Below are 10,370 nucleotides of genomic sequence, written 5' to 3' on the forward strand. Positions count from 1 at the left end.
CTCTTGTCTGATAAGGGACAAGGCACCTTCTATGAGCTAGTCAGTCCCAGGTCCTCCAGTCAGTGATGAGCACGGCTAAGACTCAAGCTGCAGGCTTACTAACCCCACACCTGAAAGCCCAGACAGATTCAAAACAACCAGCTAATTAAACCTGGAGCACTAAGCTATCATCATCTGAGATTCATGGGCATCCAACAAGCAGAAGAACTAGCAACACGGCATTCAGCAACAGCTGTCACCTGCTATAATGTTCTTTAATTATCTTAAAATCTCTAAGAACTGACAAATGGGTGACAAAATGCAATTTTCTATGTCAGGAAGCGAGAGACAAGCCTGTGTTACTTTGATGAGAGGAAATACTGTAAAATCATCTCTCTCAGCTCCTCTTATTGGGGAGGGGAAACTGTTGTCACTCAATTCCTGTCTATAAACACACTCATTACAGGACTCCTGGAGGGACACGTTTTCTTCTTTATAAAGATTGAGTGGGAGAGGCTAGAATGAGGACTGGGCTGTGCCAAGCTCTCCGCCATAGGCTCAGCACTTCCTTCACATTCAGTCTCGGCTCCAGTCCTAGCCCCACCATGTTTCTTACCTCCCATGGAGATGCACTGATGGCATGGTCTGTTAGCAAAGACCCATTCCAGCTGCCTGGAATTGTATCATGCCTCTTGCCATAGATTCCTCGAGGTGCCTACACCAAACGTGACCTCATCCCTCTAGGTTGCAGTGATGTTTAGTATGACCTCCATAAAGATGTCCATTTGTCCCTAATCTCTGTTGGTCATTATGCCTTACTGCATGTGCATGATAACATCCTTTGTTTTGGGGAGGTTTTTTTTTTGGGGGGGGGCAAGTTTACTTCTACCATTTGTACAGTTTTGCTAGCATTTTTGGATTAAAAATGTTCAATAGAACACGAACTGCAGAAAGGTCACTATGTAGAAAATAGCTCTTAACACCATCAGCTAGAAAACCACATCCTCTATATAGAGCAGTGGGGCACTCATAAGCCAAGAGCATTGCACTACTCATGGACCCATAAAATAAAGAAAAATATGGGCTAGCTCACATTGCTGAGAGTATAAGATAGTCCTTAGAGCTTGAGGAAAACAAATATTAACGATGTGCTACAACAGATTGCTACATACAATTAAAAATGATGTGTGTAGTCTTTTTTTTTTTAATATTTGAGAGACAGCATAACCAATCAATATGCTAGTGTCTGTTACCAGGCACCAACCTTCTAAAAAGATCACTAATAATTCTCAAAACATACAGTATTTGAGACTTGTTCTTAAAATGTGCATAAATATATTAATGTACATAACAATGATTACAAGTTCTGGTTACATTTTTAAAACATCAGAATGTTTTTTATATTAAGATTTCGTTGTCAATAGCTGATCAGAGAACTCTCCTGCCCACTAATAACCACTTAAATTTTGTATTTAAGATTATTCTGTGATTAGCACGTTATCTTCTCAATGTCTCTTAATAGTTAAATTAGTCCGTTTTGTGTGATCTCTGAGATGTAAGCTCTCTGGGGGAATGAAGCCAGGATCTGTTAAGTGGTTTTATTCATAGTACTTTGATAATGTTAATATTATCAACATTTGGTTTTTGATAATAGGGATAAGCCATGTAGTCAAATTCATTTTTTTCCTATATTTTTGAACTCATTATCCATTCCATCAATGCATCTCACTTTATCACGTCAGAACCCACAGGTGCTGGCATTTTAGTGTCCAGTACATTATTAGACCAGTTAATTGAAATGGCACCTGAAATGGACATGTCACTAATCTAAAGAGATAATATTTTTTCCAATCATCTTCCACTGAAACTCCACAGCTGGGGATGAAGTTGATCCAGAAGAAGGTACAGCACCAGAATGCTTCTCAAGCAACCACAAAATCTATATTTCCAATTGACCCAATTTACTTAAGGCATAAAAAAAATTCTGTGTAATGAACTTACCCATTTTCTACATTTAATATAACTGGAGAATGTTAAAGAGAGAGGGAACCATTGTTTCATCTCTGAAAAAAAAGAGTGAAACTATCAGAACCCTGAATCCCAAAGAAACAAAATTGATTTAAGTTTGTAAAACGAATAAGGAACTCATATTAAACTCACTGGCATTTGCATTGAAGCACTGCATTGCATTGCAATTCTAAAATGTGAACATTTAAATTACACATCACAGCCCCTGTCCTTACACCCGTTGTCTCCTTTCAACAAAGAATAAATAAGTGAAACTTGACAGGACTCACACTTCCTATCTCTGCAAGGGTGGCCCATGGAAGTTGGTCACAGACGCAGAGCCCAGACAATCCTGATAATCTAACCAGGCTGAAGAAAGATTAGATGTATTATAGGTACAAAACGTATTCTTTTACCATGTGTCAGTCAGTCCCAATAGATTTATTTTCCATTGTGATTTATTCATATTTGTGAAATAACAATACCAAAAAATTGAAAAGCACTTTGCTGCTTGCCAAACACCTCTATATACATTCTTTAGCCCAGTGCCTGGACAAAGATAATGAGTGGACCAATGGGGATTCATTCTCCTCTTTCACAGTCTAAATTTGCTGATGGAAACAGGTGCCCAGATAGAGACCATATAACTAGTTCTCACCGACAGAATGTGAAACAAAGTGATGTGTGCCTCTTCTGGGCTCAGATTTTAAATATTGGGTGCTCAATCCTCAACTCTCTAACCATTCACTACATGCCCAATTAAATGCAAAGGATCCAATGGAAGACATTAAGGAGGTCTTAACAGATGGAAAGAGTCACAGCTTAGAGGAGATTCACATAAGTATGGGATGTGAACAGGAAATTACTGAGATATGGAGATTTTTTGTTTTACTAACTAGTGGAAACACCACTGACAAAAACAGTGACAATGCATGTACCAATCAATGCCTAACTCACACAGGGCATTCAGAAAAAGGATGGATGGATGAATGGATGGATGGATGGATGGATGGATGGATGGATGGATGGATGGATGAGCAAACAGGTAGATGAACAAATGGTGGCAGCATTATATTCTAAGCTATTAAATATGGAAATTATGAAGTCCTGCCACAAATACAACAAGAAGTAGTGATGTCAACTTCCAACACATGTGAAATGGTCCAATAATTGTTTTTTTTTAAAATATGGATAATCTGTAAAATAGTAATATATTCCGGACAAACTTGAATAGCAAATATCAGAAAATTTGTAAAATGCATTAAGACTGAACAAATTAATGTGATTCTCTCAAAATAGCTGAAGACTTATAACCATAATTGTCCCAAATAACACAGAAAAATGAGGGTTAGAGTACTATTACATAGGTTTAAGAGCATTAGGCTTTGAGAGTAGAAAGATATTAATTCAGGTCCTGGCCATAGCACTTACTGTGTGACTCCCAATGGGCTATGAACCCTCTCCATGCTCCATGTGATAATGGAAGTAGAAAGCTTAGCCCAGTGCCTGGCACATAGAAGTCACTGAATACATGTTAGGCTATTATTCTTATCCTTGAGGGTGAATTTATACATTACTATTGATAATTAAAATACATTTAAGTTATACTACTACAATGGCAGGTAATTTCACAGATATTAAAGCATAGAAATCTTTAAAAGATTCCACCAATAAAAAAAAAAAGAAAGAATAATCCTCATATTGCAGAATCTGAAGCTTTTCAAGTGTCGCTATCAGTGGCTGCAGTATAATTTTATAACTGCCAAGCTATGCCTTCTAAAATGCAAATTTAACTTGTCAGTTCAGTGATTGCTAACCACGCTGGATATCCGTACTCATGACGTTCTCTTTCTTTCTACCTTTGAGCATTTTTTTTTTTAACCTCGCCAGTTCTATGAACCACTTTCCTATTTTTTAAACTCCTGGGCAAATATTAGACCCAAGGTCACATGCACACTTTTACACTCAGTAACAGTAAATGCCAAGGCTCTTATCTCTCTGCGATGGATCCTTCTTCTCTTTGGATTACTGTATCACATATAACATATAAAATAGATTACTTACTCCTATAGTCTTGTGTATTACTATCGAATTATTTCAAGTTTTATTTTTTTAATTCGCTTAAATAAGACTGTAAATTTCTTGAGGCCTCAGTATCCATCCTCATCTGTGATATGAGACAGTTGTATTAAAGGTCTCTTGGTTTCTTCTTGCTCTAAAATTCTCATTATCTCTTTAGTCACTCTGTCTGTGAACGTCAAAGCACTGAGCACGAAGACGGGCACATCTTAGCTCAGTCACGACGCGAAGAGAAAATATGTCATCTCTACCACAGCTCTATCACAGTCAGGTCTGAAGCGAACTGCACTGTACACATCGGCATACAGAATAACATTCACTAAGATTTTCTCCGTACAGGTTTAGAGCTAAGAAAAATCATGCGCTGTGTTTTTCCTTGTTTTTATGAAATCAAGAAGCAACATAGGGCCAGACAGTCTGCTAGAAGCTTTCTTGCTCCTCCAGAAGAGAATACTCTACTTTCAAAAGCTTTCTCAAATGCTCCAAGACTTCTGCTACACTCACAAAAACTAGTTTGAGGCAGAATTCCATGTTCTTCCACTCTCCTCATCCTCAAAATTAATTTACCACGAAACTAATGACTTAACGTTCAGGATCCCTTATTTGAAAAAACTCTTGTAACCATAACTAGCAAGTTTTCCATGTGGTCCAGTGTTGTACAGTTTGCAAACGCAAGATATTTGATTCATAATTAAATGACCGCTGTCTCTTTCCACTCTCATTTTCCCTCCTTTTATTCTCCTTCGCTAAAGCAGTTGTGGAGTGACCATGGGCACTTTTGAAATCCAGGTAAAAGGTTGTACGGTTATTGTAGTTGGGAATGCATTCGGTATTTGCTCAGTTGGATATTTTCATGTGGTTTACCAACACTTTCACACAGTTAAGCTATTGCTTGTCCAGTAAGTGGCAAAGCTAGAATTCAAACCTAGGTTTGACTGATTCTAATGCTATCGTATCATATTATCTACTATCCATCATATTCTTTGGGGTCCATTAATAGTTCTTTGGTTTCTTAAATATGAAGCTCTATGTTCAGCCTCTTGGCAACATTTGGCACCTCTTCCCACCTCCCAACCTGTTGCCACCAGGCTCCCTGAGCCCTAACATCCACCACTCTCCTGCCTATACAAACAATGCTATCCAAACTGGAATGTTTTTCCCTTTACCAGATTGTAGTTTTGTTCATGCTCTTGCCTCAGACTACAATGGTCTTGACCAATCACATTATATCAATCTTATTAATATCTTGCTAAATTGACATAAAGCCCTGACACCAATAAAGATAATATGTAACTCACAATATGCCACTACTACAAGGGTTATCAGTGAAAAACTGGTTAATGATTGCTGTCAAATAAGTTTAAGTTTTCCACTGGAAAAAAATCTAGAATCAAAGACCAACCTGGTTGCATAAAACAACCCTAGCACCCGGGTTTTGCTCTCTAAATGTAAGTAAATGTTATTTTGTAATTTAAAAATTAAAGGACCTTGGGAAAGTGGGTAATTACAGAGAAGAAAGCCTGCCTGAAATATTAAAGATGCAGCCACTAACAAAGCACCATAGACAACAGCTCAAAATCAAAAACTCAAAGCACCAAAGTGGAGCTGAACCACTACATGTAGCTCTGAGGCCTGAAAGAAGGGCTTCCAGCTGTCAGTTAAAAGACATCTATGTTAAAATAGAAATACCTAAAATACAAATTATCAGTGATACTGGGGGATTGTTTTGTAGCATACACCAAAAGAGATAGAAGCTATTCTAGATCCTGGACAGCACTGAACTAAAATGACTCATTCTTACATACAGTCGTTTTCTGCTTTAAAAAAACCCCGGAAGGACCCTCATGTGAATAGGCCTTTATATTTGTAAAATTTATCAAGCAGTGGACAGTAATGCCTATCAAAATGAAAATTTGTTTATGTTTTAATTTGGAATTTCAATTCTGGGAATTGAACATAGATAATAACACAAATACATAAATATGTGTTTACAAGACTTTTTATTAAATCAATAGTCTTAATAGCACAAAACAAAAAGAAATAAATTGTGTACACAGAGTATTGACTAAATATGTAAAGTATATCTATAACATGGAACGTAGGCATCCATTGTGAAGAAGGAGTGATGATATCTGGGATGGGGATTCATTTTTAGGCATGGAAAGTACATCACTTGAGAACATGGTTAAACCATTTATATTCTAAACATATATGGAACTGTTCAGGAATCAGAATAACAAATTGTTAATAGTTTTATCTCTGCAAGTGAGATTAAGTAAGATTTCACGTTGGGCTTTGTTAACTGATTATTTTATCAGCATATTTTTTACACCATTTTTTTACACTTTTACAACCAAAAATAAAGATGTTTTGAAAATATAAAAAGGCAACATCACGAAAAAAGAAACTAGTTTACTTGTGATAGCACTCCCCCAACAAGGAGATTCTCTCCTTGACAAAATTATTCACCAAAAGATACCTTAAAGAGTGAATAGTGTGCATGCATTTATACTTAGTCACAGATTACAGGGTCTTAGAAACAGAGGAATTCAAGATTGACATCTTAGAGGCTACTGCTCATGGAACCCAACAGCAATAAGTGAAAAGTGTCTCTAAATTTATATCACTGAATATAATAATTGGAAAAAACTTATAAACTTGCAAAACTCTCCATTAAATTCAATTTCTACAAGCCTGTCTGTAGATGCTTAAAATAGGGTCCAAATGTGTTTGTGCCCACCCAGCTTCCTGCAGTCCCTCTGAAGTCACTTTGGAGTCCACATCATACAGCATTAGTGCGAATTACACCCTCACACACAGCAATGAAACAGCACCAAAGAGCGAAGGCAATGGGTCTGAATCCTAAGAAAGGACAGAAGTCATAAGCAAGATGTGGAGAACTGTCATTCATGTTGACACATATTAGAGGCTTCTTGTTTTTTACTCTATTAGTTCTATGTTATTATTCAATTGTCTTTTGCAGAACCAAAAAACATAGCTTTGTAAGTCTTTGGCACCCTCTTTTGGACAATCCGATTATTTCAGAACTAAATTTGTTTCAATGAAACATTTCTGAATATGTTATGGGCAAACTGGAATCAGACACATTTTTATACTTTTGTTCTTCTAATTAATAGACTTTAAAATGGTTTTAGATTTGCATAAAAATTGAGCAGATAATACAAAGTTCCCACATACTCCCCTCCTCCATAGTTTCCTCTATTATTAACAACTTGCATAAGTGTAGTACATTTGTTAAACTCGATGAAACAATATTACATTATTATTAAGTAAAGTCTGTGGTTTACAATAAGGTTGTACATTTTTGTACAACCAATGAGTTTGACAAATTTCATAAATCCACCACTATAGTATCATAGAGAATAGTGTTACTGCCATAAATATCCCTTGTGCTTCATCTCTTCATCTTTCCTCCCTTCCCCCTGAACCTGTAACCACTGATCTTTTTTACTCTCTCTATAGTTTTCCAGAACGACGTATAGTAAAATAATATGTATCCTTTCCAGACTGGCTTCTTTAGCAGCATGCATTAACCCATGTCCCGTTTCCCAAGAGAATACTCGCTGATGGCGTTTGCAGCTGCAGCGTTTACCCTAAGATAACTCTCGGATTATTGTCCTAACCTTACTCCCAAAGTTTGCCACTAAATATCTCACTTTCATTGTAGAGCATCTCTCTAGTATATCAATAGTCTTTGAAAACAAATTACATCATTCTATAGCATTCTGTTTTTAGTAGTGGTATTTCCACTTACAAAATATAGTTATTCTCAATCGCTGAAAACGCAAAATCCTAGAAAACGCAGCATTCCTACGTGTGATGTTAACATCATTCTCAAACAGTTGTTAGCCCAAGATTCCTTTGATGAATCCAATTTATGTATAAATTTCTGTTACATTAGGATTAGAGACAAGTGCTGTTTAGAAATAACTCCAAGAACAGTTTTTATATTTTATTTTCACATTGAAAACCAGTCAGATTTGCTTCAGCCTCTAAGAACTTGTTTATGTAAAATTAAATTAACTCTGGCAGCGAGCTGCACTTTGTTTTCTAAACGAGAAATGAGTTAAGAGTCTTCCAAATCTTTCCGTGGTTTGATAGTTTCTTTTTGTCACTGAATAATATTCCATTATATGGATATACAAGTTGTTTTTTTTTTTATCCATTCTCTATTACTGAATATCTTGATTACTTCCAGTTTGAGCAATTATGAATAAAACTGCTATAAACATTTATGTGCAATCTGTGTATGTGTGTGTGGACATAAGTTTTCAACTCATTTGGGTAAATACCAAGGATTGTGATTGCTGGGTCATATGGTAAGACTGTTAAGCTTTGTAAGAAACTGTCAAACTGTCTTCCAAAATGACTGCATCATTTGCAGTCCCACCAGCAGTGTATGAAGGTTCCTTTTTCTCCGCATCCTCTCCAACATTTGTTATTACTTGTCCTGTTGATTATAGCTATTCTAACAGGTGTGAGATGATATCTCATTGTGTTTTTGATTTGCATTTCCTTAATAGCTAGCGATGTTGAGCATCTTTTCATATATTTGTTGGCCATTTGTACGTCCTCTTGGGAGAAGTGTCTGTTCAGATCCTCTGCCCATTTTTTGATTGGATCGTATGTTTTTTGTTGTTATTAAGTTGTATGAGTTCTTTGTGTGTTTTGGATATTAGGCCCATAATCGGAGGTGTTGTTTGCAAATATATTTCCCCATTCACATAGTTATCTCTTCACCTTGTTGACGATTTCTTTTACTGAGCAGAAGCCTTTTAGTTTGATGTAGACCCATTCATTTATTTTAGCTTTTACTTCCCTTGCCTTTGAGATCAAATTCATAAAATCTTCCTTAAGTCCAAGGTCCTTGAGTTTAGTTCCCGTTTTCTTCTATGCATTTTATTGTTTCAGGTCTTATATTCAAGTCCTTAACCCATTTTGAGTTAATTTTGGTGTGTGCTAATAGACAACAGTCTAGTTTCATTCTTCTTCAGTCGGCTTTCCAGTTTTCCCAGCAGCATTTATTGAAGAGGTTTTCCTTTCTCCACTGTATGTTTTTGGCTCTTTTGTCAAAAATTATTTTCCCATGTAAATATAGGTTTACTTCTGGACTCTCAATTCTGTTCCACTGGTCCATGTGTCTGTTTTGCTGCTACTATCATGCCATTTTGATTATTGTCACTTTGTACTATAATTTGAAGTCGAGCAGGATGATGCCTCCAGTCTTATTCTTTTTTCTCAGGATGGCTTTTGGCCTTAGTTTTTTTTATCCCCTCTGACAATCTCTGTCTTTTAATTGGTATATTTGGACTACTCACATTTCAAGTGATTATTGATACAGCTGGATTAAAATCTACCATGTTTGTAACTGTCTTCTACTTGTTGCAATTTTTTTGTTCCTTTGTTTTAATCTTCCCCTCTTTCTCCACCTCTCTGGTTTTAACTGAGTATTTTATATGATTCCATTTTCTCTGCCTTCGTAATGCATCAAATACATTTCTTAAAAATGCTTTTCTGAGTGCCATAGAGTTTGTAATATTTATTTGCAACGAATTCAAATCCATTTTCAAATAACACTATACCCCTTCATGACTAGTGCAGGTATCCTGGAACAGAATATTCCCAGTTCTTCCCTCCCATCTCTTATAACATTGCTGTCATGCATTTCACTTAGCCATACTATAATCAATACCTTGTTGCTATGACTTGAACAAAGAGTTGTCTATTAGATCAAAACAATAAGAAAAATAAAAGATCTTATTTCACCTTCATATATTCCTTTTCTGATCCTCTTCCCTTCTTTATGTACATTTGCGTTTCTGACCTACATCATTTTCCTTCTTTGTAAAACTTCTTTTCAACAATTTTCCTCAGTTCTTTTTGTCCAAGAGTGTCTTTATTTCTCCTTCACTTTTGATGGATGATTTCTCTGAATACAGAATTCTAGGTTGCTAGTTATTTTTTAAATATTTCACTACACTGTCTTGTTTGCATGGTTTCTGACAAGGAGTCCGATGTAATTCTTATATGTTTCACTATAGATAAGCCCTCCCACCCTCCTGACTTCTTTCTGTCTTTGGTTTTCTGTAGTTTGAATATGATATGTATAGGTGTAGATTTTTTTGATATTTTTCTTGTTTGCATTAGCTGAACTTCTTGGTTCTGTCATTTGGTGCCTGTCATTAATTTGGAAATTTTTCAGCATTATTACTTCAAATCTTTCTTCTGCTCCTTTCTCACTTTTTGTTGTTGTTGTTATTCCCACTATATGTGTAATATCCCTT

This window comes from Pteropus vampyrus, unplaced genomic scaffold, assembly GCF_000151845.1.
Source record: "Pteropus vampyrus isolate Shadow unplaced genomic scaffold, Pvam_2.0 Scaffold29, whole genome shotgun sequence".
NCBI classification, from domain to species: Eukaryota; Metazoa; Chordata; class Mammalia; order Chiroptera; family Pteropodidae; genus Pteropus; species Pteropus vampyrus.